This window comes from Emys orbicularis, chromosome 17 (genome assembly GCF_028017835.1).
Source record: "Emys orbicularis isolate rEmyOrb1 chromosome 17, rEmyOrb1.hap1, whole genome shotgun sequence".
In the NCBI taxonomy this organism is placed as follows: Eukaryota; Metazoa; Chordata; order Testudines; family Emydidae; genus Emys; species Emys orbicularis.
This window is the reverse complement of record NC_088699.1, coordinates 4,393,760-4,419,892: the sequence shown is the minus strand read 5'-3', so window position 1 is coordinate 4,419,892 and position 26,133 is coordinate 4,393,760. Positions and strand designations below refer to the sequence as shown.

The 26,133-nt window shown below is 46.6% G+C and overlaps 1 protein-coding gene across 1 annotated transcript in view; it reads left to right on the top strand.

Annotated features, from left to right (window-relative positions):
* The window catches only part of LOC135890722 (LHFPL tetraspan subfamily member 7 protein-like), a 153,846-nt gene that overhangs the window by 60,754 nt on the left and 66,959 nt on the right, over positions 1-26,133 (top strand). The gene's annotated exons all lie outside the window — the stretch shown is intronic.

Sequence of the window (26,133 nt, the reverse complement as noted above, 5' to 3'; positions counted from 1 at the left end):
CCAGGCCAAGGGTCTCCAAGAGCTAACTCCTCGTGAGACGGCTCCACAATGCGTGGGGGCCATCCCGGAAGTGTGTGAGTTGAGATAGACAGCTGATAAAATGTAGATCTGCCCCACACGGCCAGAGCCCCATTGGTATAAACCAAGAGGGGGCTGTGAAGGCTCCAGAGCTTTGGAAATTACTCCCACCCTGTTGGTCCGAAATAACCCCTATCTCATGACACATGCAAGGACTCATCTCTTTCCCGAGGTGTCTGGAAACAAGGGGTGGCAATTGTAAGGGTGGAGAATTGTTTGAGAGGAAGGAGGGTTTCTGGGGGTTTAGCTCCAATTGCTGCACTTAGGACGTATTTTAAAGTTACGTTGGGGGCGCCTAGACAGCCTGGAGAAGCTCCCTGCCGAGCATTTTTATAAATGGCAAGAAATACATTTGAAGGAGTTTCTGCTTTGGCGAGGATGTGCACTGAAAATCTGCCTTTGCTAACTGCAGTAGATTCAAACGTGCTAGGCCTGGCTGCCTCCCCCAGAGATGCATGTCAGACTGATGTTCACTTATAGCGAGGATGGGATTAAGCCCTGGACTTCAGGGAAGTTCAGGAACCCTGTAGCCTGAAGGTAGGTAAGGAAAGGTGTATGCACCGAGCATTGTCCTCTGGAGAGAGGCAGAGGTTTGTTGGATCTTTTTACCTCCATTTTGGAGGGCAATGTGCTGCAGATTGTGTGTTCCATTTAAAAAAAAGTATTTGCTTAGGAGCTGGTAACGGCGGGATGATGACACTTTCTTATATAAAACCCAGAGCGATTGCGTGAGAGCTGCCAGCTTCCGGACCGACCTAGCAGAAAGGAGAGCTGGAATCAGCCCTGTTCTTTTGCACCTACCCACTGACAGCCCAGCTGACGTCTCCCTGGCCATCGCTGGGTACTAAAGGTTAGATCCAACGTCTGTGGAAGCCAGTGAGTGTCAGATCAGGCCAATAAGCTGCATTTTCAAAGCACTTGGGTTATCTAAGGAAAAAAGAGCATCGGTACGTCCAGCAGGAGTGGGTGATGTAAGCCAGGGAATCCTTCCATGTTACTTTCGAAGGGCACAGTTATCCCAGGGACTCACCAGGGAAGGAGCCAGGGAGAGAAAAGGTGCTGTGCCCTACCCTGTAACCTAGCCGTTCAGCACTGTGCATCTGCATTTACACTCACTCCCCTCGAAGTCGCTGTCCTAAGGTTGCCAAGGTAGCAGAGAAGACTGCACAATATGGCTGCTGCCTCCTTTGATCCAGGATGCTCCTTGAGATGCCCTGAAGCCAACAGCCCACCAAATGACTTGTAATGGAGCTGCCAGCAGTGCCTGATGGCTCCCCACCCTCCACGGGGAGTTGATTATCCATGTCTGTGCTGCTGAGCTCAGCTCCCTTCCCTCCCGGCAAACCCACCTGCCTAGGTAAGCTCAGCATAAAGCACTGAGGAGGCTGTTGCTGAATGAGAATGTTGGCTCGGGAAAAACATTTGAGGAACAGATGCTCTTTTCCCCTCAAGCAGATCCTACCCATGCTATGCAGTTTGCAAGCAGATGTCTGCCAGGCATTCCTTCCATGGGCTGCTAGCCAAACCCAGACCCACCATCCAGACCATTTTCCCCTGCGCTCTCCCTGCGGCACAGGGCTGCTGATGACACTGACCAGGCCTCTCCCAGGAAGCAAAGCTCATTCCCTTTGACTTTGCGAAAAGGCTTCTGCCTAAGTCAGGGATGCGTCACGTTAAGGAGGGCTCGGGCGAGAGGCCCGGGGAAACACTAACGTTTTGTCATGGCCTGCGCCCGTCCCAAGCAGCTCCATATCCATTGGGCCTCCAATTTTGATTTTGCTGCACCCCAAGGATGGTTGGTCGCAGTCATTTGTCACGCTGGAATACAAAGCCCTCCGCAGCCTTGCACCCTCCCCTGTGGTTAGTACATCTCCCAGCTGAGCCTCACGTCCAGTGGGTTGTAGTGGATTGAAAGACGAGGGAGCGCTGTCGGTTCCTGGTCACGGGGCAGGGGGAGCTGTGGGGAAGCCCTGCTCCCCCAAGCCAGGAAGTGCAGGGGAGAGCTTTGAGCAGAGAAGGGGAACTGCGCATCACTTGCTCACGTCTGCTCAAGCACATGGAGTTCTTCACATTACTTATTCAGCTGCCAAAATGAACTGAAAAGCCGTTAGTACAGTTAGCTTGGAGAAGGAAAGGGGGAGAAGGCAGTTTACAGATGCATCTGAATCCTCTCCCTGGAATTAAAAGGCCCCCAAAACTCCATTGGAAGGTCCCTTGTTGAAATCATTATGGGCAGGAGCTCAGTGACTATTGAACGCACAGTATGACAAAACAGATAGATTACAATGGAAAGAGGCAAAGGAGCCATCCGAAGGTGCATAGAAGAACTGTGTGTGCATCAGGTGGTCATTTGGTGGGAGCTAATAGGAAAAAACCATTTGATTGTATGGGGAGAATAATGTAAACGGATGGAAGAACAAGATGCTAAACAATGAAAACAGCAGGCTGCAGATCGCAGGTGCCAATGTTGCTGCTAAAAGAGGAGGGGATGGAAGGGGAACACAGAGGAATGATCATATCTGGCGAGGAAGGGAGACAGCAGGAAATGGGATGGAAATGATAGGGGTGAGAGGCAGATAACAGCAGCTGAGGGATAAGAGTGGAGGGGAAGGATACTGTAGGAACGGTCTTTTCTTTCATCTGCGGAGATGCTATTATGGCAGTAAACGATGTGTGTGGGATCTATGGTTACCCTCAGCAGGGGTCCCGATTCGCTCATCAGAAGGGGCAGTTGGGGAGGTCATGGAAGCGCCTGTGATGTGAGACGCAGTGGCAAGCAACAGCTTGGAACCCATCACAACTTGTATAATCTGCTGTCAGCTGTTGAATGGTTTCTGCTAGGCATGAGTCTGCCAGTTCCCTGCACTCTAAGCAGCTGGTCATTTCCCACCAAGTAGGCAGTAAATCCTGTTACTGAAAATACATGAACATTAATTGGTGCCGTGGGAACCTGGATTCGGGCAGAGAGGAGGGATGGAGAAGGCATTTCGTTACATTCAGTTGGGTCTGGGGAAGAATGAAGGTTTAATGGCTGCTGTTGCACTGGGACTCTGAGGTTTCATTGGCGTTGCGTTAGAGAACTGGTGTCTTAGGTTTGCCACCTGTCCTGTGTTGAGGGGGAAAGTTACAGTTCATCAGGACCTTTGCCTGCAGAGAACGGTCCCTTAGTGAAGTTGTGCTATTGCAATGAGCTAAGAAGCAATGACTTCCTAAACATTAGCCACTGCTATCTTGGTGTCACAAAATTCTCTTGCAAGTTCACAACTGGGAAGTCCCTGGTAAAAAGGATCTTTTTCTGCCATGAGATTTTTACACACTCAAGATGGCTGCACCTCGCACCTTCCTGGGTCATAAAGGGTGGGGTAGGAGGCCTCCACTATCCTGCAGAGTGAGATATTAGTCTGCGTGGAGATCTAAAGCCATAAGTCAGGAGCGTGTAGGCCAGCAGTAAGGAGCTGGTGCCTATGACTCCAGAATTGTTGACAGTGGGCTGGTATTTCTCTATTTTCCTCAGGAATGAAACTCTCTCTTTGGACAATCAGCTCTGTTACATCTAGCCAATTCCTTGTCCCGAGGAATAACCTCACAAGCGCTAACTTCAACCTGTTTGTGCACAGCTTAGTAACTGTGGGGCCAAATTCTCTTCTTGGTGATTCACTCCCATTTAATTGAATGGAGCGTGCGTGTGTTGGCCTGATGTCAAAAACTGCTCCAATTCCTTTCTCTTTACTGACCGTTCCGGGAGAGGCCTCCATGCCTGAAACCTTTATGTTGGATTCTTGGCATCCCCTAGGTTCCTTATGAGTCTGTATTTTTCAGAATCATGAAATAGAAAGAAAAAAAGTCTCACAGACCTACTGAGCAGCTATTGCTGTATTCAGACCCAGCGGGCTGGAAAGGAAGGTGGCTTTTTACAGAGCTCAGACCACTCAGCATTTGGGGACACTGGCATTCACTCTTTTACATGTTATCTTCCCCATTCCCTCACAGTCGTGCATTGGGGAATGCTAAAGGCCTGGCATGTTGTACCGGAGATGTGTAATGAGAGGACTGTTAAACGCAGCACACTTCAAGGAAGGAAGACAGAGCCTTATATGGGACAAAATTCAACCCCTCTTTATCATGCTGTTCCTGGACAAACCACCTCCCACTTACCCTGCTGTGGCTAAAGGTGGCTGCTTTGTTGGCTTTTCATTATTGGATGTGAGACCCCAATCATGATGCTCCTGTTAATCCTTTCCCCTGTTACCTGGGCATGCCTATGCGGTCAGGTCTTTCCCACACAGACTGTGGCACAGATACGGCCCAGCCTGCAGGATCACTGATCCAGGCCCAGCCCCTCCCTAGGCCAAGCATTCAGGGAGTAGTTTCCTTTAATTTCACATAACGGTCTTTCTAATTCTGCTCTAATCGGCTTCCTCTGCTGCAGACGACATGCAGAGCTCTGAGGGCGAAGGATCCCTGACCCTTCCTGCATAGCTAAGAGTTTCTGGGAGAGAATCAGAATATTCATAAGCGCTGCTGCAAAAAAGAAAAAAAAATGCAAACTCCGTATATAACCTCATTTAAATCCCAGGTTTGGAAACTTTATTAAGGCTTGGCAGGGACTGTTTGGTACTCACAGGAGCAGCTTGCTCTAAAACCTGATTGCATTTCAGAGCCAGGGTTCATGTGAACAGTGGAGGCATCTCTGTGGGTATTAAAGATGACGATTCAGGTTGCATTCTGCATGGCTAGTACAGCAGTTTAGCGAGAGGAAGGAGATAGTTGACTCTCTAAAGCAACCTGCCTGTCTGTGATTATTGAACAACACAGGCAGGGATTTGGGAGGCACAGAGAGAGAGAATCTCTCATTTTCCGATTAGAATTTTTCTCAAACTTATCTGAGGCCTAAAGCCTTAAAAAGCCCAGATTAAAAATAGCCCATGTCATTTGAAAGTGAGTGCCTAGGGTACTGCAAGGCTGGAGGGGGAGGAATTGTAAGGTTAGTATTGGGCTCTGGATACTGCTGTCCACCTGACTTGGAAGAAGCTAAGTGTATCTTGGAGGGTCAGCATGGAGCTTGGTTTGTGCCCGATCTGTGTGGAGGACATGGACTTTCACCTCCTCCCTTAGCTGGCTTTGCCCTTGATGAGAGAGACTCGCCTGTCCGGTGGCTGAGAGCTGCAGTGGGACTTTTTGAACCAGGCATGTAGTGATAAAGGAAGCCCCTGGTATTTCACCCAGCTCATTCTAAACATGAGCATACACTGTCCGGCTCGTCATGCCAAGCAGGTGAGCAGCGCTTGTTATCGAGCCCATCTTCCCTTGAGCACTGAATTCCAGCATGGCTCCTTTGGAACCTGAGGATTAGCCTGGACAGCATTACACAAAGGAATCGGTGCTTGTCTTGGCGTGATCCTGATCTCTTTCCATTTCACTCTTCTCCTTCTGATGCGGCTGGAGGGCACCTCGCTACTTCTGACACCACCACCTGGGAGCTCCGTTGGTCCTTGGTGAAGTGTTCTCTAATATCTCTCCCCGTTGGCTTGTGTCTGCACTACTGGCCGGATCGACGGGCAGCGATTAATCCAGTGGGGTTGATTTATCATGTCTAGTATAAACGCGATAAATAGACCACCAATCGCTCTAGCATCGACTCCGGTACTCCACCTCAACAAGAAGTGCAAGGGGAATCGACGGGAGAGCATCTCCCATCGACACACAGCAGAGAAGACACCGCGATAAGTAGATCTAAGTACATTGACTTCAGCTACGTTATTCATGTAGCTGAAGTTGTGTAACTTAGATCGATGATCCTCCCCCCCCCCCCCCTGTAGTGTAGACCAGCCAGTCAGTGGGCTGCAGGGCTTCCTCACAGCAGGTGACTTTGCTGTTGCTTTGGGGTGAAATTCAGCCATCTGCAAAGGGCCAGCATGAGCTCTCTGCACAGGGGAGAAGAGACTAGTAAACAGCATGTTCACTTCTCTGAGGTCAGTCACCCTCCCCACCCCTTGTTTTAGCCAGCCTTTCAGATCAGTAGAGTCCTGTTCTCTCCAGATAGCACAGCCCCTGAATGGCAAGCAGTAAACTCTTCAGTGTGCCTATCGATTTCTCTGACTAATATTGATCACCTTGGTGACATATAGGTAACGTGTAATTAGTAACTGGGGAAAAAAAGCAATGAGCGGGTCCTAAGGCTGGGATCCAAGATGTGCAAGAAGTGTAACCTCATGTCAGCATCAGCAAGTTAATGATAAATAGGGGAGGGGCAGCTGACCTGTCCATAGATGGACCTGGCTTGGTAATCGTCTAACCCACTATTAGAGATAGTAGCTAATCCCTGGAAATGGCCTTCTTGGGTCTCTGATCTCATGAGCAGCAGCTTTTACGGGGAGGATCCATGAGCTACAGATGTAAGAGGAGCAGGGGGCTACTTAATAGAATTTGAGCCTACGGAAAAGGCATCCAGAATCTTGTATTTGAAAAAGAAAGCGAAGGAGCAGCATGTAGAAGAGATGCTTAAAATGATGGACTAGGGAAAAGCTCCTGTGTATAAAAATGTACATCCCTACGGACATAAAATACATGTCTATAAAACTCTCCACAACTGGGGCCGTAGGCAGCAGTATGCAGGGCCGTCCTTACCCATACGCAAAGTACGCAGCTGCGTAGGGCACCAGAATAGCTAGGGACAGCCCTGGCAGTATGTGTGGGCATTTCACCAGCAACGTTATTGCTATTTAACGTTTATGTTACCATAGCACTCCGAGGCTCCTCCGTGCTAGGTGCTGTGCAAACATATCAGAAGACACAGTCCTGGTCCAGAAGCACTTGCAGTTCTATCTGCTGAACTTCACCAAGTGCTCTTTGTAAAAGGGGTAACAGAGCACAGTGCTAGCTATGCTGAACAAAGCGCAGGTAGGGAGATCTGGCAAAGAAAGAGGTAATTTACGGGGGGCCCTGCCTCAGATTTTCTTTCACTGACACAGCTCTCTTTGCTGTGGCTCAGAAAAGGAAAGCATCAGTTTCTCTCACTGAGTTTTATTCTATGGCTTTGGTGCTGGGCTTTCAGGGCCAAATTCAGTGCTGGTATAAATTGGTACAGGGAGGGCATGCTGGCAAGTATTGGCTCCAAATATCTTAACAGGCCTGTGTTATAAGCTGCTAGTTTGGGTCTCAAAGAGGCTGGACACTTAGTCACGTTGCATCCTGAAGGCTCATTGGAGATGTTCTCGTTGGAGACAGTAAATAATATCCTGCAGGTCACCAGAGCAATGGTGGAGGGAAGCAATCGCTTCATGTTGACAGGAATATGAGTAATGATGCACACCACCGTGAGACTCACCTGGATGGTCAGATATAAATGGTTCAAACAGCTGTATATAAAGGGGGAAGGAAACTATTTGGGGTTTAATTGTTAAAGCTGAGTTCTGCTGATCTGAGCCCGTACTTGAAAATATGGAGTAAGAAGCCAGGTCGGCTTCAGAGAGGCCAATTCAGACTGTGAACAGATACACAGGAGCCCTGGCTGTGAAATTACCCCTCCCCAGTATAATCACTGCTAGGGACTGGATTTGTAGGCCTGAGATTTCTGGTTAAATCACACCCTTCAAAATAAAATACAGAACGTGCCCTCCAGGATTCTAGGCTATTGAAGTAAATTGAAAGACTAGAGGAAGTTGCTCCGAGAATTTTGAGCGTGCGCGCGCACGCACACACACAGAGTACATGGTAGGTTAGACTGTGGAGTAAAACCTTGTAGTAGGGTCACTCATTCTAGACTATCTAGCTTCATAATCTTCTCACAAGGGGCTGTGAAATAGGGTCAAGTAGGGTGTGATGCGGAATAGACAGAATCTCCTCGGAGATTCAGTCGTGTCTGAGCCGTTGTCTCCACTAATTAAGGCGTGGCTTCTCAGCTATTAAGGCTACACAGAAGCGGTGTTTATAGTATGGGTTATTTAGCTGCTTATGGTCTTGATCCTGTGGGTCTTTGCAGAGCTTGAGCGCAGTGCGTGCTGAGGTGTGTGAGGGCTCCGGTAACGTTCAGTACCAGACAGAGGGCTCTACATTGGATCAACCACCCCGTGTCCTTGTTTCCTTACTCTAGGGTAAAAAAAAGGGGGCAAAGTGTGAGTCTATCTGAGGAGACGTAGGCATAGGCACAATTCCCATCCTACAAATGAAATGCTCTGCTATACACACGCCCTTTCCAGACCTCACTCCTGCTACTAGTCTGGAGTAACGCGACAGCCCAGCAGCAGCAGCTCCTTAATGCAGGACCAGCACTCTGCACTTGTGCTGGCTCAGGTCCCACCTGCAGCCTGCTACCTGAACGGACATTTCTCCTCCCTCCCTCAGACAACAGAGAACAGGAGCCCTCATGCTGTTGATGTTGAGAGATTGTTTGTCAGGAAGCAGCCCTGGAATTCGGAAAAGCAGTTTTTCCTGGGGGTGGGGTGGTTGGTGGCGCTGTGTATCCTTCCAGGAGTTTATTTTATAAAAATAAAATAACTCTTAAAAATAAACCCTTGTTTTTATCACAGAGGCTCAGACAGCTCCTCTCCTTCCTGAAGCCGCAGCTGCAGAGCATCCAACACAAACAGCGCCAGCATCTCGCTGTGGCCTTCTGGGGTTTCTCAGGGATTTGGGGCATTGTCCTGCTCTCTCCCAGTTGTTTCCTGTCACAAGCTGGGAATGCTCTCCAGTCCCTTTTGGCCTGCGTGCGGGGGGGGGGGGGCAGGGAGAGGGTCGCAGTCTGTCTGGAAACAAAATCCTCCTTAATTGAATGGAGACGCTTCGGTTTCCTCTGTGATTGTGTCTGGGTAACAGACGTTCCGCTGGCTTAGAGGTGCTGGGGCTCTGGCATGCTTTATAAGAGCAGCTTTGTGTTCCTGTAGGTGAAGTTCACCACTGGGCAGAGGGCCAGCACGGGCCTGTGCTCTATTTCAGTCCCACTTAAACCCTGAGACTTGGATGTTGCCTAGGCTCTGGATGAATTTCACCCGCTGTTGGCTGTGCAGTATTGGTACGAACAGGATTCTTTTGCAGTAGGTAGATTGTTCCACAAGGCACCCAAAGGGAAGAAGAGATTTAAAACAATGTCATAAAATATTTACTTAGCCCAGATGGCATGACATCGCTGCATTAGTCACTCCATTGGTTAAAGCACTGGGACTGTAGTTTATAATTACTATGATAAAATCGTCTCCCGAAACATCCTTAAACACTCGCTTTTAGAACTGTGTGTTGGATAAACAAAATGAGACGTGCCAGAAACTCAGTGAAGTCCACTAGGGATTTGGCTATTGCTATGAAAGGTGCTCAAATACGATGGTGATGGGCAGGGATATAAAACCCTAAGATACATTGAGTTAGATAGATAAATAGATAGCCCCCACTCTATATATCCCAAGGGTGGCTTTTCTTTCTTTCTTTCTTTCTTTCTTTCTCTCATCTTCCTATCATCAGATTAAGTATCACAAACGACATCTTCACCATTCAAATTCTTTGATTTAAAAGGTAACCATGGCGATAGCCAACCAGGCAGGCGGAGGACTTTCATATATTACCATACTACAGACAATAATCTATAGGACAAGTGAGCAAGTCATATTTATTTATTATTGACTGACACATGCTTTTACCTGCACAATGTCCTTTTCCATTTATTTGAGGGGAACTCCATTGTCCCTGAAATTTCCCCATTTTCGCTGCTTTAATTCCCCTCCTTGCTGGCTGAGCTGTCAAAAGCCGCTTGCTAGTTGTTGAACAACCTTTAGGTTTATTGCATTAGAGGAAGTTTAAGCAGGGAAAATTAAAATGGGAGCTCACAGGATTAATGGGCATCAGAGCTGTCAGATTTGATATAAGCAGGGTGCCAGGTTGGGAAATGCTACTATGTCTTGAATCGCTCTTAACATTAAGGCAGCTTGAAGGTCACTCTGCTGTTTAGACAGATGCAAGTGACCAGGCCACAAAATTGGGGACAAGGGCAGAGTCATTAGCATTGTGCCATAAAATGTTTGGCTTTGAAATCCGGAGATGCAATTCACCGTGAGTGAAGTGCTCCAGGAGTTTTATTTATCATGTCGAAGCTCAAGGGTTAAATTTAAATCTTCCAGCCTGTGCCCGTGCTTTAAATCATGACTTTTTATACAAATGGATTGAAATACCAGCCCCTCTAGCGTCCGCTGAGAGCTGTAGCCAGGGTTACTGCAGTTTAATAAGTAGTTCGGCATCTTCAGAGCCTGCAAATGTTTATGTGCCCACAGCGTGAGATCTGCTAATGGAAATATCAAATACTGTTGCATGGAGATTTGGGTTTTCAAATATTTCAGGACAGTGGCAAACTGGGGAAGTGGGAACACATTAGATAACAATTCAACTCCTTTCCTCTGCCAGACCACCCAGAGGTGAGGCGTGAGGGCACCATCTCCAGAAGCAACTCATGCTGCTGTGACCATTCACGGGCTCAGCAGGGCCAGCTGTGTCATTCTGAGTGGTGATTTTCAAAGGGGGAGGAGTTGGGGGACCAAGGGGAAGAATAATGTGAGAGGCCGGGTGGCAACAATTGGAGTTTTGCTATTGATTTCAGCAGGAGCAGGACAGTGCTACAATCAGGCCCTAATTCAATGAGGCACTTAAACTTGTGCTTAACATTAAGCACATGAATATCCATTGACTGCAGCTGGCAATCGTGTTCCACACATGAATTCTTCAGGCAGCTCTTGGAGGTTGTCATTCTTTACATGGACACACTGAGTGCCATGGGTTTGCATATGTATGTGTGAATGAGGGCTCTGGAGAGCTGCCGTTGTACTGTCCACTGCTTTGTCCTGTCGGGCATGTAGGCAGCAGAGACAGCTCATGATTTGATGGCTGGGTCAGCCATCCTGGGATTGTGGTCACAGCGGGAGCCTAAGGAGCAGAGCTGGCCCACCAGTTAGTCAAGTAATTGTGATGACTAATACAGAAGGCCATCACAAAGATTACGTGTGTGTGTGTACGTGTGTGTGTGTGCACGTGTGTGTGTGTGTGTGTGTGTGTGTGTGTGTGAGAGAGAGAGAGACAGAGAGAGACACACACACACACACACGCACAGGCAGATCTGTCAGGCATGACAGTACAAGGACCAAAGTATGATGTATGTTCACTTGATAAATATATTGATCAAAAAGGTAACTCAACTGGATTGTTGTTGACAAGATATTTTCAGAGCTAACAGCAAATTGATGTGGGAGAGAGGCAGCATGTGAACAGGTGATTTCTGAAAGACAATGCCACACATTTCGTCCCTGGTAGTTAATAGATTAGGGGGAAGTCCCAATCTTTCTCTTGCCCTAACTCAAGAGGGAAAGGGAGCACATTGAGACAGCCAGCAACCACTCTGAGGTTTAAATAGCTGGGAACTATTACTCATAGTGGGTTTTTCACCATTAAAATGCTGGTTCCATTCCAACCCTTTCTTCTTGTATTTCATAGTTCAGTCTTACAATGGCGAAAAAAGCCATCAGATTCAGAGGCACTGTTTCTCCTGGTGTGCAGCCTTTTCCCATGATAGCCTTAATTATATTAGCAACACTGAAAAACCAATTTTGGCATGTTATTATTCAGCCAGTGAACTCTCACTAATTTCTGACAAAACTAATAAATATCAGTGGGTGGAAGCTGGTTCACTCCAGATAATGTTAGTTTAAGGAGCTCAGGCCACTGCTTTGGGCTCCAGCGGATTGGAATAGTAAGCAGTGTCTCTTATTCATAAAAGGAGAGGCTAAAGAGAAATTTTATTCCCACGGGGATATTGTTTCTTGAGCATCAAAAGTTCTTTGGCCCTGTGACATCACTTCTTACACCCCCCTCATCTTTAACGTTAACCCTGAAAGAGTCAACCCAATTGATATGACAAACTCATTTGCACCTGCTATGAAGTCTCCTTTCACTCACGCTGGTTTTGATCTGATTTAAATCCCTTGACATCAGTGGAATTACTGCTGAGTTACACCAGAGTGCATGAGACCAGAATCAGGCTCAGTAAACACACAGGTCTATAGATGCCCTAGGCACATGCCCCTTTTAGCCGAGGTTGAGTTCCCACTTCTATCCTAATATCCTTTTTCCTGTTGCTCGTGTCTACCACAAACAAATCCCTCTGGGCATTAAATTGTTCAGTGCTAGTGTGTTCAGTGTAGAATTCGTTGGGCACTCTTCTGATATGATCATTATTACCGACTTGTATTTCAGCAGCGCATAGAGTTCCCAGAGAGGATGAAGGCCGTGTTGTGCTAGGCTCTGCACCTACTGCTAGTAAGATACAGCCCTTGCCTTGGAAAGCTAACAATCTAAATAGCCGAGACAAAGAAAGAGTGGGAGGAGAAAGAGAGGCACAGAGCTGGGCCTTAAACGAGGACATGCAGCAGATCACTGGCTAATCCAGGAATAAAACCCAGATCTCCTGAGCCCTATTCCTGGATCACACTGCCATGATAGGTATGGCAGTACCTAAACAGACCACGAATCCCCTTTACTCTTTTCTCATAGACAGAATTCTAGGGTTTGTCTACATGGTCTGCACTGGAGGGGTGTAAGTTCCAGTGCGCACTAGTGTGTCGTGCATTAACTGGCCCATGTGGGCCCAGCTGGTGTGCAGTAGAAGTTCCCGCATCAGTGTAGTGTGTAGAACTTACGCCCGTCTTGTGCGGACTAACGTACCATGTAGACAAGCCCTGAATGACTGGTACTCTGTCCATTCCTTGGAGACTGAAGCAGAATTATTCCTTACAATATAGGCTGTGCTGGAGATATATCCAGCCTACTTTTAAATTAATCCAATGCTGTGACTTCCAGTGCTTCCCTTCGGAGACTGTGTCTATAGCCTTTCCGTGTATTATTGTTTGTTTAAACAGAGGGACTCTATTGCACCCCAGTGACCCATTGTGTAAGTCCTTTTGCATGCTGGAGCCCAGGACTGGTGCTTCTCGAAGCACTGCCTCCTGTGGGTGACTCTGAAGACATCTTAAATCCCTGGTGCCTCGCAGTGACGATGCCTTTTCACCAATCTCTGTATTTGAATGGACTTAGCGAACTTGTGTGTTGAAAAGGACAGAATGACTTTCTGCAATGTGCTTTCCAACTGCGGGCAAAGGCTCCAACCGAGAGGATATTATAGAAGGACGAAAGTAAGCTTGTAAGATCCGCGAACTGAAGCACTGTGGAAGTGAAGCTATAAATGTTTACTGGACTTTAGCCTTTCACTTGGGGAAGTTTTACTTCTGCTGAAACAGTAATTTCTCCAAGTTCACTTCGGCGAATCCATTAGAGTGACAGATTGTATTTGTTAGAGAACCATTCTGCAGTTTTATTTGTAAAACCTAAAATCATCAGCAAAGAGACAGCCCATTAAACTTAACAGCAAAAGGAAGAGGAGCTGGCAGCGCTCCTAATGGCCAGGCTGCCTGCCACAGGTTAAGTGTAGATTAGCCTTCAGTAGCATTTGAGCTCATTTCACACAAGGTGCACTCAAGAGTGTAAAATAGATGCTAAAAGATTAGGGGCCAGATCTTCAGCAGCTGTGAATTGGCCAAGCTCCGTGGGCTTCGGCGGAGTTACACTGATTTATACCAGCTAAGCATCTGGCCCTAGGCATCTCTCAGTCAGGGAAATACTGGCATCAGAGGGCTGAATTTTTAAGGTAACGTGTGATCAAACTGCCCTTTGTGGAGAGCTTGGCACAAGCTGCCTTGCTTTGATGGCGTGCTACCGGAGGCTGCCTTCATTTGGAGTTAGCATGAAAGGTTCATGTTTTACCTGCAGTAAAGAAATGGTACAAGCTCTGACTTGAAAAGAACAGATGGAGGGGTTGGAAAAAATTAGTTAAGCGCCTTAGAGGAGTAAGTTTGAGAAGCAGGATTAATTTACGTTTGACATTTTAAGGGTTTTGTTTCATAGGTTCAGTTTTCAAACCATAATTTATTTTTTTTGTGGTTCTTGTTATCCAGTGCTAAGATCTTCATGGAGTGATTTTGCCCCTCTGCATGATCAGACAGACACAGCCAGTAACACATTGTGTGGGCCAATATTCCTCAGTATTTCTCAGTAACCTCACTTAGCTTATGAGCCAGCCAGGTTGTTTCATTGGTTTCCATGAAAGGGACAATACATTTTCACTGGCACCAGTGACAGAAATGAAATATCCTTCCATTGATATCATTGAAAGAAAGAGGTTTTATAGCATAGGGAAGAATTGTTTCATTTTAAAAATATATATATATTCTATTCCCTTAAACTCTTTTCTTATTATTACAAGGCAGAAGAGCTTCTATTTCAACCACTGTCTGAGGGATTTGAATTTAAACTAGTTATTTCACTTGGATATATTAAAATTCCATAAAAAAGTACATATTATAAACAGCAACAGGGCTGTCATGATTAATGACACCAGCAAATCACCAGACTCATGTGGGCTTTAAACCGGATGCTCTCAGTGGAAATGACAGGCAAACCTGGGATACCCCCATGGAGACCCAGCATGGCTGCAATACCCGTTTTGTTTAGAAAGGAGAGGTAAATCTGAGACCCCCTCAGATACGGACAGACCTGGAACATGATTCTGGGTTGGCGTGACAGTGGTGGTGTGGGTCCCTTTGTGCCTGCTACCTTCTGAGATTCCATGGTCTGGGCATTGTCTTAAACTACCTGAGACACCCCGAAAGAGGAATTATGCACTGCAGGAACATGGGTATGTTCTGGAGGACTTGTGCTCCCATGTCTTCTTTAGGAATACTGGGGAAAATTAAGCTCCAGTTTAGAAGGAATTTGGTTGTGTTTGCCTCAGGTTCTTTATTTGGTTTCCAAGTGATTGTTTCCTTCTCTTACAGCTGCAAGACTCTACTTCATTATTATTTTTTTCAATATACCAAGGGCCCGTGTGTTGGCTATCAGGGGTTGTCATGCCCCATTTCCTTTCAAGTTGGCTACCTGTCATCTGGTTTTATTGGGACAGAATGGTTTGGGTTACTGTTCAGGCTTGATGGCCTTAACATTAACCTGCCTTGCCAGTTGTTTAACTGGGGAACCCCTTACATTTATGGGTTCCTCCTACTTTGTGTGTTGCTGACCGAGGGCTGCACGTAGCCTGACCAAGTGAGAGGACGGAAAGCTATCTGATGTAGTATTGACTGAACAGAGCTGCAGAGTGCATATAGCGAGCGTCACGCTAGAGGCACAGGCTAGTGGAGCAAGAAAAAGGCTGTTTCCACCCATCACTGCCTTTTACTGAGCGGTGCCTGCTAGCCAATCCTGAAGTCTGACAGAGGCACTGGGAGCAACCAATGGCAGGAGTAGGGTGGGTCTGCCATTCACTAGCAGGTGCTGTGGCATCACCTGACAGGATTGGGTTAGTCGTCAACCATGCTCCTACAACCCAGTGCTGGCTGAAGTGGCCATGACCCCTTGCACTTTCATCTAAGAGAGCTGTACAGCGATGGACAAGCATTGCTCATGTATCTTATTACTGCATAAAGATAACTTTGAAATATAAAAGCCAGCACATTTCCTCCAGCACTGCTAGTATAAAGCACACCTTGTAAATAAGATTCAGAACAACTGAAGAAGGCAGCAGGTTGCATGCATTTTTAAGCAGGTACATTTCACCTCCAAACACCAACCTGTGTCTAACCGCTCATCACGTGGTCTGTGCTGTGAAGATAAATCTCATAGAAGGTGGGTGGATCAAACCACAGTCCTCCCTAAAATACTGATGTTTGTTGTTAATGTGACGGGTTCAGTCACAGAGACCCCCTTGGGACTGTCACTTGACATGCTGAATTTACCTCTGAGCCCATTTTCCCTGCTAGTTTGGGCCTCCAGAACCCTGCCTTGTTGAGCCAGACACGCTAGCCTGCTGAAACACAGACCCAGGGTCTGAACCACGCCCCCAAAGCCGAAGACTTAACTGAAAACAGCTCAGCAAGTGCTCCTGTCTCCAGCACCCAGACACCCAGCTCCCAATGGGATCCAAACCCCAAATAAATCTGTTTTACTCTATATAAAGCTTTTACAGGGTAAACTCATAAATTGTCCACCCTCTATAATACTGACAGAGAGATATGCACAGCTTGCTCCCCCAGGTATTAATCACCGTCCCGCACCTTTGTAAAGATATAAGGTATGTGTCTCCCCTTATCCTCCTGGTATTTTACTGCATGTTTATGTCTGCCTGAGCAACTTGCTTTGTTTTTCCCCTGTTTTCCTGATGGTTTTGTTCACATTTCTATCTGCTGTTGCCAGGAAGCTGGACACTCCCACTGTTGTAAATCTCTTGGGGCACCTGAATATCTTCTGAAGCTAAGTGGAATGTAGATCTTAACTGCATTTCATGCCTCCTGAAGCAACTGTGTAGAGTTTGTATCATAGTTATTGACTCATTCATCTGGGCTGAGCACATACTGTGAACAGGAGAAAAACCTCCAGGCCTGTCTACTGCTAACAGAGCGCTCGGTATTGTCAAGTGCAGTTTTAGCTTTGTCTGCACAAGAGAGGGAAACATTCATTTTAGCTGGCTTTTGTTACTGCCCCTCCTCTCTCTGTTGCTCTCTCACCAAGATGGGTGCTTGGGAGGAGGCATGATTCTTTGGCTTGTTGGTAAGTCTGTCGACCATCAGATGTTAGCTGGAGATTTTCAGATGGGGGATGCTGTCTCGCCTTCATGTCAGATGTAAGTATTTATGGGCCTGGAGTGATCTCTGATGGTCTTATAACAGGCATCTGAATGCAGTATAATTAGGAAATGTCAATTGATTAAGCTGGGCATGCTGTGGCACAATGACAAGTGCCGCACACTTCCAACCTGCCAGCAACAGCAAACTGCCAACCGAGCACTAATGCAGTTTCAGATTTTGGTGACACAGTGAGCCCAAAACGTCTCTAAATCTGTTATCTTGAGATTAGGTGAAGCACCAGCTCTCTGTGGGTTCCCCTGGAAAGTCACTACCGGGATTGTCTGCTGTACTCTGCGGCAGAGGGAGCATGTTAGACTGGCCTTGGAGGAAGAGGTGGCAAATCTGGGCCACAGCTGCTCTCTGACTTTTGTGTTACCAATTGCCCAGCCAGTTAAGAATGCCAATGTTGATCCACTGGCCGTTCCAGCTGTTAGAGAGGAGATGGCCAGATATGAGACTTTTCAGGGGATGCCGCTGCTCCTCTGTCTGGTGGCAAACCAGGAACTAACACAACAGGCTTCTCCAGCACCTACACTTTGGGATGGATTGTGGCCTGAGTGACAGCACATAACTGTGCTGCCTCTGGACCAGGACAGGGACCCATCTGTGACTCAGAGAGTCAGGTCAGTCCTTGCTTCCCCCTGCTCCAGATGGAAAGTAAACTGCTCCATCCCGATAACTGGCATGGATTACTATGCGCTCTGTGCCGGCTCAGCTGTGCTGGCTAGCACGTTTTGTAGATTATAAATCCAGAAGGTACTACTGTGATCACCTACTGTGATCCCCTGCTGAACACAAGCCACAGAACTTCTCTGAATTAATTCCTGTTTGAACTAGAGCAGATCTTTTAGAGAAACATCCCATCTTGGTTAAAAAATTGCCAGTAATGGAGAATCCACCACAACGCTTGGCAAAGGTTTCCAGTGGTTAATTACCTTCACGAATAACAATTCCTTATCTCCAGTCTGAATTTGTTTAGCTTCAGTTTCCAGCCATTGGATCATGTTAGACCTTTCTCTGCTAGATTAAAGAACCTGTTATCAAATTTTTGTTCCCCATGTAGGTACTGATAGACTGTGATTAAATCACCCCTTAAACTTCTCTTTGTTAAAATAAGCAGATTGAGCTCCTGCGGGTGTATGGAGTCAAGGCTCTGCCCATTCCCCACTCACCAGTGTGGAAATGGGAGTAGTGGGCCTGTGCCAACTGTTGTCTCCTTTGTTTTCAGACTGGCAATACTGGTATCCCACGCAGGGGAGTATAGGGAGCACCCTGCTCCCACTTGCTCTCTCGCACTGGCGTGGAACAAGGCTCACAATTGAGCTCTTCGGCCGTTCCCGGTGCTTTGATCGCATTTACAAATGCTTCGTTCCACCTTGTCATCTGAATCTGCCCTGAGAGCTTCATGCGGTTGTGAGAGAGGAAGAGATCTGTTAAGAGAAGATGTCTACCCTGCACCAAATGTGAATACAGATGGAGACACAGTGAAGGTCTTGTCAAAGGTAAGGGAATAAATCTGTTTAAAAGAATGAACATCCAGTGTGACAAGAGGCAAAGAACTGCTGATGGAGAATTGACCTGGAAAAGGACAGTCCTGATAGAAGAATGCTTGTTCGTACCAAAGCATAGTTCACAGAAAAGCAGATACTTCTTCAGTGGATAAGCCTTTCCAAAGAACTGCATTTTGCTCCAACAAGACTACCTGTTCAGCAAGTTCTAATCTTTCAGTGTCTTGTATACTTTCATAGGCATCTGGGGCTTGTCTGCTGTGTCCCCAGCACTGAAGATGAGGCATCTCCACAGGCTTTTCCTGGTGAACTAATCTGTTCTGACCTTTTTGAGACAGAATTCAGCAGGCAAATGCCTTGTATTGCTTACAGCTGTTGCTGTAAATTGCATTTGGCTTCCTGTTTACACAGTGAATGCCGTACTGTATCCATTTACTGGATCTGAGGGGTATCACCCTTCTCCATTCTCTTTGAACTGAACAAGTCAGTGGCCATTCCGCATGCATCGCTCTTGGAGAGGTGCAGAGGATTATTGAGAAGAGCATATTCCTAAAACCCCACTATGGGCTGGATCCTCCACTGGTGTCAATTAGCACAGCTCCGCGGACGTCTATGATTTACATAGTTATGTAACATTTGATGATTTCTGTGCTGATCTGCACCAGGTTCTGACCCTGTCTTTTCAATTTCCTCAAATCTCCCTCCCCCCACCCCCACTTTGTACATAGATTTACTGTATTCCACTAGTCTTTGCCTCCAGAGCTGAAGGTAAAAGTCTGAGGTTTGGATCCACGTAGTTATTTTGCTGGGAGGTGACTGACTGTCCTGGTTGTAGCCAGAGCCTTTTGCTACAAGCCACATTACCAGTGTCTTGATTATTTTACAAAATACTGTACTCTGTCATTTCTGCTGCTGTATTTTTGCAGTGGCTTTCTATGATCAAAGGGTAATGTTCACCTCTGTGCAGAGAAGCCAGCACACGGCTTATACCCCCACATAAGTCCCACTAAAGTCCCTTTAGCATGCATTTCACCTGTAGTGTCATTTAGTTAGACACCATCTGATTGGTATTATAAATGTGCAAAGGGGGAGTTCTCAGGTTTCTTCACTCACATCTCCCTGTGCCCAGGGAGAACTCATTCTGGGATCCTAGCCTGGTTTGTTAATTTTGGGAAAGTTTGTTGTACTGCGTATGGCTAAATAGGTATTTACATTCAGTGCTTATGCAAACTGACAATTTCACCTTTAAAATAAAATATCAGAAAGTATGTTCTTGTCTAATATGTCACAGATTGCACATTACACAATGCTGTGTATTCAGTAAACATGATTATAACCACTACTTACATCCCAGAAGGTGGCCAGAAAGGCTAGAGACATTTAAAAGAAAAAAGAGAGCGAAAGCTTAGATTTTGCAGAAAATGTCGCGATGAGCAGAAAACATCTGTTACTTGCATGAGGGCTGTCAACCTTAGGCTGCGAATCTGCAGGATAAAGCATTTTCATCTTAGTCTTTGTATTTCAGGGATCTTGGGTTTTTAGGAAGATGAGAAAAGGGTCTTCCATGATCTCCAGTTCAGTTTCCAGTTTGCTGTTGTATAATCCTGCAGAGATTTATGCATGTGCTTAACTTTGCACACGTGGACTAAAGTTAAGCACGCTCAGAACTCATGGCCAGATCGGTACCTCAGTGATTTCCAGTGGATCATGGGAGGCTGAGCTATAGGAAGAGAGAGGAATTTACTACTATCGGTGGATGAGGAAATGTTAACTTGTGTCCTTCTCATCTGCGTGACCTTGGCTGCACCATTGCACTGAATGTGGAAGGCAATAAAATGAACAACCTCTGTTGCCTTCTGGTAGGGGTATAAAAATATAATTACTTCAACAGTGACTTATGATTCAATGAAACAGGGACCTTCTCTTTTTTGATTGAATTATGCAACGGTATTCCTAGAAGACTGGAAGCAGATGGCTAGCTCTGGTCAGGCATTTAATAGCCTGAATTACGGCTGTGTGGAGGGGAAGGTGGATGAGTTTGAATTGAGCTTGACTGGAACACATTACTCTTGCCCTTCTGGTTGCCTTGTGCCATGACACAATGGCACATTCATGTGGAAGAAAGAGGCTGGGGGATGGAGCGAGATGTTTTGCAGAAACAAATTCATGAGGTATGTCTGCTGTGGAGACTGGCTGTGATACAGACTGTGATTGTTCTGAGAGGGGCTTTTGCAGCCAGGCCGCACGGCTGAATGCTGAGTGAGAAGCAAAGTGCTGTGCAGGAGGGCATGTTATAAAACCAACGCAGACATCCCAGTGCTGTTTGTGAGATGGGGCACTGTTCACGCTAGGTTTGTTGCCTGTTCTGCAGAAACATTCATGAGGAAAACTGGGGAAAGAAAGAACCCTGTCATGCAGAAAGAACTCTGCAAGCCATGGAACTCACTGACTAAAAGAAAAAATAAAAGCATCAGCAATGTACCAAATGCACCCAAGAATGGGACATGTCTCCTGCACATATAGTTTGCCTCTTTTGATTGCTGGGTTTATGTGACTTAGTTAAAATTAGCACAGGTTGCATATGTTTTCATGAAAGCATGTGTGAACTCCCACAAGCAGGGCCGGCTCCAGCATTTCTGCCGCCCCAAGCAAAAAAAAAAAAAAAAAGCCGCGATCAGTTCAGTGGCAGGTCCTTCGCTCCTAGAGGGAGTGAGGGACCTGCCGCCCCCGAATTGCCGCAGGTGCCGCCCCTCTCCCTTGGCCGCCCCAAGCACCTGCTTGTTAAGCTGGTGCCTGGAGCCGGCCCTGCCCACATGCAAAAACATGTTTGCTGCACTCTTATGGGAGCTACAGGTGAACAGTGGGTGAGCAAGTGCCAAACCCACCACTAGGGTTTGGAAGGGTACGTTTAGTTCAGAGCATTAGTCTTCAAACAAGCCAGCCAGGAATCATCGGTTCTATAACTCACTCTTTCAAGGGAACTGCAGTCCCAACGCTGAAATGCAAAGCAACCTCTGCTAAATAAAAATGTCTCTTTTGCCTTTCTCTTCTGACCAGCCCATGGCCAACTTGTCAAGCTAACACACGGGAATATCTGCGGTGCGCTCCTGGACTCATAGCAGCACAATAAGACACAGGGCTGTGTTGAGAGTTTTCTTAGGCATTTTTATTCTCCTTTCCCACCATAGGAATCGCTGGGTGAATACGTCCAGGAACAACTGCCATTCTTTCTCAAGGCGAGGAGGGTGTCAGTTCCTTGTGGGGAGCAGCAGAAGTAGGGAGTTTCTGATCATGACTTGTCAATTGAGTTTAGTAGCTTGAGAGGGAGAGCAGCAATCTGTGACCATTCTGCGCTGTTGCGAAAGGGCGTCAGTGCTGTATCTCCTGGTAAATTCTCTGACCTGTGTAAAAAGCTTTCGCCTTGTGTTTGGGATGGTTTTTCATCTTTGTTATGCTCCATTCTCTCTTGGGCAAGGTCTCCATCACTGTTTGAAGCAGTAAGAAGTTTCCCCCAGGGCCCTACTATTTAAAAAAAAAAAAAAGCGATTTTGCTGCCGGTGAAAAGTCCTGAACTAACAGCACTTCAGACTGAAGTTGTCTGTTCATAGAAGAGGCAAAGCAGCAATAGCACCAGTGCCAGCTCCCTGTGCATTGCACCCCGATGTGCCTGACTCCAACGTGGTAGAGGACAGTTCATTCCTTATGCCCTTTCACGGCTTTGCCAATGCTGCGGTGGCTAGGAAGGCTGCCAATTGTAGATGTGGCTTTGTGTTGTGTACATTTCACATTGCCTGCCTGTCTGTTTTTCTAAGTGGTATCTGAGCGCAAACAAAATTTTAAGAGTGAACAATCAGCCAGAGAGTATTTTACCCTCCCTTTGTGACGTGCTGAGAGATCGTAAGTCTTTTCTTCTGCTGCTGCTTCTTCCTTTACTTGCCACCTTCAGAGAAGTTACGGTGGGAAAGCTCATGCAAAAAGATGGGTTGTGATTTTTGTTCAGAAAGTGGTAGGGTCTGTGATTGTTATAGCGTCTGGCAGAGAGGAGTTCCATAGCTGGGGACCAGCTGCTGCTGAGGCCAGAACCCCTGTACTTGCAAGTTTCACCCCGGGCATTGTCAACAGCAGAGTCCCATAGGTCCATACCCTATTCCTTGAACAATCTAGTCCTCCAAGTGAGAATGACTAATTTACGCTCTGCTGTGGCTAATGTGCACCTTTCTCCTGACCCGAGAGAGCTCAGATGGTAGGAACTGTCCAATACAAGAGGAGCAGGAGGTAAAGGAACCACGTAGACCTGTTTGACTCCAGTTCTCCACCTGGATGTAGCGTTGGATTCTCCAGCTGACAGTGTCTTTAGCACTAACCCCATTCCCTTTCCGGTGGCCCCAGTGCTCACGTGGTGTCTGAGAAGTGTTCTGTGAGCCTGCAGTGTCACTCCATTACCTATGTTTGGGAGGGGATAGGGAGAGGCCCTGCACTCCTAACAATGACATCAAATCACCTTCTCCTCTGGCCATGACAAAACCATCACCTGTTTGGCTTTGTTAGTGTGTTAAGTAGCCGTGCACTTGATCTAAAAGGGGCAGTAGGTTTCTTTGTCTAAAACAGCAACACGCTACTCAGCCTCCTGAGTCAAACTATTAAGTGTCAAACCCTCCACTTGCCCCAAGCCCAGCAATCTGGAGAACAGGGAATGAGGCAGTGAGAAGAGAACAGACGAAGACAGATGTTTCCATGACCTTGTCATGAATGAACAGCATCCGTGCCATTTCTCCCTGGCTGCCCACCTCTCCCTCCTGCCTCCCCAATGGATCTATTCATCTTGAGTGTGTCAATAAAATCAAGCAGAGTATTGGCATTGTGTCAAGGTATCAGCCATGGATGTGGGTTCCATACATTAAACAGCCATACATTTTATGCATTTTATGAAGCCAGCTACTCACAGCATCACTGGGTTTATGGTGATTATCGAATCAGCCACTCATAACTAGGGGATGGGGAAATTGTTACCAGTGGCTTTTATGATCTGCCCTAAATCAAGGGCTCTTTTCTTTCATTTTAATCTTTTTATTTTAATTTGGGGGGGGGGGGAGGGTGCCACTCCTTTTTTTTTTAACTGCATAGTAGTTTATCAGTGATCTTGAATGTTACATGAAATGCAACTCTTGTTGCTGCATTGTGCCTATTACATTGTCTTGAAAAAAACAAGCAAGTGTTCTTCTGGAGCTCTGAAGTATGGAGATTCATTTTCTGCTGCTCTGGTTTCTTTGTCATGGGGGGGATGATGTATGAACGGGAATTGCAAATAACTGTTTACAGCAAGCAAAGTCATGGAACAGCCTACTTTAATTTCTGCTCTCCACTGGAGACCATCTTTGCTGATGGTCGAAATTAATTAAGCAGGAAGGAGGAGAGTCAGGAGGCAGCACGAATGCTGTTCTGACATTGAAATATTAATAGTGAGATAATCAAGAAAGAGTATGTGTGAATATCTAATCAGCTTACAGTTTGCATGTTTACTGATGCAGTGAGCTTTTGGGCACAGTCATTTAGGGTAGTCAGTCAGGAGCGGAGGTGGGTGCTGGCTGACTTCTCAGTCTGGAAATAAATAATGCAGGCAGGTGTAGTGGGGCGAGACATGTTTCCCCCTTGCATTTTGATGTTTCTTCTGTCATCTCTGTGAGAACATATTGCTCAGGCTGGGTGTGTCTGGCTTCAACCTGAGACAGGCGTCCTTCCCCGGCCAAGATCACAGAACCCTACTGCTGCATAGCTTTGTTGTCACAGCAAGGCAGCTCAGTGGCGTGGTGGCTATTACATTCCTGGTCCTGTAAGGTGCTGCACATCCTCTGTTCTCACTGATGTCAGTAAGGATTGAGCGCTCAGCTTCTCATAGGGATTGGCCCTAAGAATCTAATCCTCTGTACAGAAACAAATATTCTAATGGCTCAAACCCCAACTCAAAACCTAGTATCTGTGGGTTCAGGAATGGCTCCTAATAGAGGTGTGTTGGCATATGCTGCCAAACAGTGAGCGGCTTGACTGTGCTATGCCTACGTGTATGTCAGATCTCCATACCATTTTGCAGGGGAGCATAAGGCAACGTACATCTTGCATGAATGGCACATGTTGTAGTCATACAGTTCCCCAGCACGTGCTCCAGCCCATGGTATGTGGGGTATAAACAGCTTTTCGGGTCCAGTCGCAGAAGTGGAAAGAAAATGATGAGAAATGATTCTGTGACAAAACTGGACTGAATTTAATGAAAATCACAAAAGTAAATGTCACTATTGGCACCAGAAACAGTCAAATGCCATTTCTCACATGAATGTCAGTGTAATAAGGACTCAGGCCTTGGAGATTTTTATTGCTGTATTTCTGAAAACAGTTTCTTCCTCTAACACAACGGAAATTGGATTTTGCAGAGCTGTGAGGGATTTGTGTGCAGCAGATAGTGGTATGGAATGATAAAGCAAAAACCTGTTTACAGACCTGTTCATAACGAATGGTAGCTCTGCGCAGGTTACCAAGGAGTGGCCTGGTTTTTCAAACATTTTCTCAGGCTCTGTTGCCTAATCCCTGTGGAAGAATCTGTTATTACTACTTAAAGGGGAGAATCCTGAACTCGCCAGCTTGAATGCTTAACAGATGTGAAAAGAACTTTGTGTAATGCAAACATACAGTAACTTAGACATTAAATTACACATGGAGATTGGTAATAGGATAGTGTACAAACCCTTTCACATGCAAGCCAATGGTTCAGACACAGTCCCAAGTGAGACTGAAAGTGGTCGCTAACTAGGTGAAGTCTGCTGGTTGTTGGTGGCCTGAATCCACTGCTCAGTCGGCAGGTGGACACCCATCCTGCTTGACACCATCTGCCCTCGTTGTTGGCAGTGAATGGATGCAGACTGCATCACCCTGTTGACCAATCGTTTCTCCAAGACTAGTGGGTGGCTGTTTACAGGCAAACTTGCACAGTTAACTAGGGAGCCTTTGCCACAGCACCTTTCTCCAGCACTCGCCGAGAGAATGAAAAGCAAATGATTTGCCATCAGCGCCCAAGGAGGTGTTGTGTTACACAGAGAGTAGCTAGTGAGGTGGGATGCATTTCTAGCGGAGGTGGTGGAATATGGTAGAATAGTGTATTTAAGCAAGAACTGGATGGCTGCATGGACTCAAATACATGAATTACTGTGAGGAGTCAGAGCATGACACCCAGCTGGGGGCAACGGAGAATACTTTTGCTGATTATGCTTCCCCCCCCGCCGCAAGGTAGGCTAATATGGTGATGGGGAGGAGGGGTTATGAGTCTTTTTTTCTGGCACAAAAAGCTTTTCAAAGGTTTGAGGGTTATTTTTCAAAAGTGGACAAGCTGTAAAGGTCAAGGTGGCAGAATTTAATCCAGCTGTGGTGCAAGTGGTGCATTTGGGCACGAGCACATGACCATGTGATGCACACTGGCTGACTGTTGGCTTCCAGTTCTTGGTTTGACCTGTCAAAGCTCTACAGGGGATCTGCCTACTTGAGAAACAGCTCTTCTCATGTGCCACATTGCGGCTGTTGCAGTCAGTGGAGGCACCTGAGCTGGAGTCTCCTTGCTAGAGAAGAGGGAGCTGCCAGCAGGGAGTTCTTCATGAAGACCCCTCAACTTTGGAACCCACTCCGCTCCCTTGCTCTGATATCGCCCAAATCTGTTGACCTGTAGTGTATTTGTTAGGGTTTTCGCGGAGGACTGAGAGGTTGGCTATCATGGGGCATGGCTTTTTGGCAAGGGAGAGCACATTTTGCTACTTTGAATTACTGGCTGGTTAATCTAATGGGGGGGGGGCAATTTCCATTGCATT